Source organism: Solanum dulcamara, chromosome 6 (assembly GCF_947179165.1).
Source record: "Solanum dulcamara chromosome 6, daSolDulc1.2, whole genome shotgun sequence".
Classification (NCBI taxonomy): domain Eukaryota; kingdom Viridiplantae; phylum Streptophyta; class Magnoliopsida; order Solanales; family Solanaceae; genus Solanum; species Solanum dulcamara.
Window position 1 is genome coordinate 54915291 of NC_077242.1, and position 4749 is coordinate 54920039.

The following is a 4749-nucleotide window of genomic DNA, read 5'->3' on the forward strand; positions in this document are numbered from 1 at the left end:
TATAAATAGTTTTCAACTTATAAGCTACTTAAAAATAAGTCAATCCAAACAGACTACTAGTCATATTTTCTCAATTCTCAAGAATCTCAAAACACTATTCACATAATATAGTGATTGCTAGTCAAAAGTGGACATGACCAAGTTGAGGACCACAATGTATTTTCTTTGGTTATCATGCATGCATGGAAAGGTGGATTACAAAGAAACAGAAATGAAAGCAAAAGTGTGAAATCAGACCTGTTATTTATTTATTTATTCATTATTCCCTCCGTTTGAAAAAGAATAGTTTAGTTTGATTTGATAAAGAATTTAAGAAAATAAAGAAAAAATTTCAATCTTGTGGATCCTAACATAAATTTATATCAAATTTACTAAAATATCCTTTAATCTTGTGAACTTAAATATGTCACGTGTAAAGTTGAAATTAAAACATTAACAAAAAGGAAAAAAAGTCATTCTTTCTAAAACAAAATACCTATTCTTTTTAAATAGATGAAATATTATTATTTTATAATGGGTGTAAGGTGTGGGGAATGGGAATATGTGTGGGAATAACTTGATATGATTGAATCAAATCTTCAAATTGTAAGAATAAATAAAAAATAAATACTGTAAAAGCAGAAAGCTGCTCATCATCTACTGAGGACCGTTCTTCGTTTTGTTTCTCTCCAAAAGTTTGTGCCCCATTGGAAACTAGGGTATGCAAAGCACTACTAATTCATTTCAGTACATCGTATTGTGTCCCTACATCATCAACACACATAATGTTTGTCTTGATTTAGGCCCCAAATCAATTATATTTTGAAAAAAAATTCAGCAACGCTTTGACCACCACTCTCAAAAAGTCGTGAGAGAATTATATTAAAATTGGTTGATCTAAACCATCTTAATTAGATAATCTTGATTATTAAAGCATAACTACATTGTTGTTCATGATGATGTTTTGAAATAATAAAGGGTCATCACCATACTATTGTTAATTGGCAGTCACCCTTTGCATAATTTGCATGTGTGTTTGTGCTTGTGCTTATATAGTTAATTATGGTTCCATTATTTGAACTATCATTTGCAAAATAATGAGAAAACCGCAGAATATTTAAATAAAAGGTGTAAAGTTGGTGTTTCAGCAAAAAGACAAAGAACTCTTAGAGCTCGTTTAGATTGACTTAAAAAAAGTAGTTTTTAGAAATAACTTTTTAAAGTGCTTAAAGTTATTTTAAAAATAAATAATTCTTTGTTTGAATAAAAGTGTTGCAGCTGAAAAAAAAGTTGTTGATGTGTTTGAATAAAAATATTCTTAAATACTTTTTTAATCAAAATATCTGAAATACCCTTAAAGTTGTTAACATTATAAGAAGTTGATTACTTTAAGATTTTTATTTCTAAGAAAATATTTAAAACAAAATTAATTTATATTTTAATTTAAGTTCAACATAAACTTATTATTTAAGTTAATTTTATATACACAACTTATTTTAAAGTTTAAAAATATATAATTTGAATAAGTCACATGATAGATTTAAGATATATTTTTAATTACATTAATAAGTAATAATACTTGCCTTCATTCACATATTTCTTCATTATCACTAATTATTTATAAAAGGAATAGTGAAAGAAGGACAATAATATATATTCATATTTAAAAAATAAAAGGTTTGATACAAATAGAAATGTTAAAATGATAGAGAACATTTCACTAATACAAAAGTGGAAATATTCAAGTAATACAAACATCAAGCATTAGCAATTATATCACGAAGCTCCATCCAATAAGTATTCCTTTGGTCTTCCATATTTTCTCCTATATTGTTAGCATTTGAAGTTGTGCCTCTTCGGAGTCAATCGATGAAATATATCTCTCATCCTCATTCGTTTGAAATGCATCATCCACATTGCATTTTTTTCTACTATAATTGTGAATGGCGAACATCCTCTTATAACAAAAGATAAAAAACAAATTTAGCTAAATTAAATTCAACAATGAAAGAAGAAAAACATATAGAATAATGTGAAAAATGTATCATAATTTTTCGTGATATGCCATAATTGTATTTTTGTTGGCATCCCATCTTACACTTAAATCCCCTCTCATCAATTGCTTAAAAAGAGTGCACTCGGCTTTCATGCTATTCCAACAATTTTTTATTTGTTTTTGTTTATAGTGTCCCCCTGTCTTTTTATTGAACTCATCAATCATATTTTTTCATCCATCCCTAGATAAATGAGTGTTTGATCTATTTCCATTTCTAATCTCTAATTCACACGACTCTATAAATTTGAGATGGGCATCATCATCCCACTTAGCATTAGTTTGTAGCCTAATTAGTTTATGATATGACTGAGTGTAAATGATCTGAAGATGAAATTCAAAGCAATTGGCAAGAAAGGTTAAACCAAATAAGATGGCAGTGTTGAGAATAAAATGGAAAATGCTGCTTTCAGAGGGATATTTGAGATATGCAAGTAGAGCATAAACTTACTTCAACTATACACACTTAGAGGAAATGCAATCTAAGGAAAAGAAATTTTTGCTCTTAGCAGATTTAAAAAAACAGAGACCATTTAACCATTAAAAAAGCTCTGTGATTAACAATAGAACATCACATTCTAAAATTAAATACTCTTTCCTGTGAGCTTTTCATTTAATAAGTAATTAACAATAGCAAAATTTGTACCTTCACCCAAAATTTCAAATCATTAAAACAAAAATGGAACCTTTAACAAGTTAGAAGAATCAGAGTGTTATTACTAATCACGTCATTCAAGCACATAAACAAAAAAGATAAAGCAGTAGAGAATGTTTCATGGAAAATCATATCAAAGGAGAACCATGCTTCTAGTCTTGAATGAAAAATCGTTACAATTCACAGAAAATTAAAACACCTCAAGAAAAAAACAAAAGAAACAACAGAAAATACATAATCAAAAAATAAAATAAAAATTAAAACGCATAAATGAAAAGAAAATGCAGAAATTAAGAGAGGATGAAGAATATCTTACTTCAATGTCGATAATTCGGTGAAATTTATGTGAAAAAGAAGAGAAAACTGAACTGTTGATGAAGAAAAAGAAAAATGTCGTTGGAGAGGAGAGAGTTGCGCAGCAGTAAAAGATAGTTGAGTGAAAGCGGAGATCTTAGCGTTTTATTTTAGGAGGGTAAAGTTAGAATTATCTAAAAGAATTTTGGGTATAAAAATAATATCATTGGTCAGACTTAAATGATTTATAAGTTAAAAAATAAAAAGTAGGGACTCTCCTACTTTTGATTTTTAACTTACCAAAAACGGCTTAAAATGCTTTTAACTATTAAAAAACGTATAAAAATGTCCTTCGTCCATCTATTGGGCCTAAAATGCCCTTGACATCTACCTTTAGATCCAAAATTGACATTTTTTTAACAGAAAAAAACATTTTAAGCCCAATAGATGGATGATAGACATTTTTGTACTATTTTCAATAGTTCGAGGACATTTTAGGCCATTTAAACAAAATTTTAAATAAATAATTTGAATAATTTTTTAAACACGTGGCGGTCATCTATTGGTTACAATTTAATTATTTATAATTAATTATAAATCAAAATTTATTTAACAGAATTTTAATTAAATAATTTGAATAATCTTTTTAAACATGTGGTGGCCATCTATTGGTTGCAATTTAATTATTTAAAATTAATTATAAATTAAAATTTATTTAACACAATTTTAATTAATTAATTTGAATAATTTTTTAAACACGTGGCGGCTATCAATTACAATTTAATTATTTAAAATTAATAATAAATTAAAATTTATTTAACAGAATTTTAATTAATTAATTTAAATAATTTTTTTAAACACGTGGAGGTCATCTATTGGTTACAATTTAATTATTTAAAAATCAAAATTTATTTAACAAAATTTTAATTAAATAATTTGAATAATTTTTTTAAACATGTGGCTACCATCTATTGGTTATAATTTAATTATTTAAAATTAATTATAAATCAAAATTTATTTAACAAAATTTTAATTAAATAATTTTTTAAACACGTGGTGATCATCTATTGATTATAATTTAATTATTTAAAATTAATTATAAATTAAAATTTATTTAACAAAATTTTAATTAAATAATTGGAATAATTTTTTCAAACACTTATCGGCCATCTATTGGTTACAATTTAATTATTTAAAATTAATTATAAATCAAATTTTATTTAACAGAATTTTAATTACAAAAATGGGCCTAAAATGCTCTCGAACTATTGAAAATAATACAAAAATGCCCTTCATCCATCTATTGGGCCTAAAATGCTCTTTTTCGTTAAAAAATAATCTTTTTGGACTTAAAGGTGGATGTAAGGGGTATTTTTGTACCATTTCGAATAGTTCAAAAGCATTTTAAGTCTTTTTCCGTTTAACTTATTTTAAATCATTTTTAAATTTGGAAATCACTTTAATAAGTTAAAAATAACTTAAAACAGGCTCTTATGTCTTAACGGAGAGGACTAATTAGAGAAATTGTCTTTTATTCATTTTTCTTTTTCTGAGTGTCAAATCTTTGTATTGTTCTGAGCATAAATTGATTTTAATGATTAGCAAATAATTATAAAAAAATCAGGTCTCTAGAAGATAATTCATATGCTACTAATTTGGTATCATGCTAACTATTACTAGGGTATACATAAATCAAGTTGATTCGGATTTTTCAAATGCCAAATAAAATTAATTTTGGCATGTTTTTAAATCTATAAATCAAATCAAA

General features: G+C 25.6%; 1 long non-coding RNA gene across 1 annotated transcript; it reads right to left on the reverse strand.

Moving 5' to 3' along the window:
- Positions 1–1618: 1618 nt before the first annotated feature.
- On the reverse strand, positions 1619–3170 carry LOC129892343 (uncharacterized). The gene is made up of 2 exons (XR_008767298.1): positions 3004–3170; positions 1619–1936 (listed from the first exon to the last, which is right to left on the reverse strand). It is a non-coding gene; the product is annotated as an uncharacterized LOC129892343 (long non-coding RNA).
- Positions 3171–4749: the final 1579 nt, after the last annotated feature.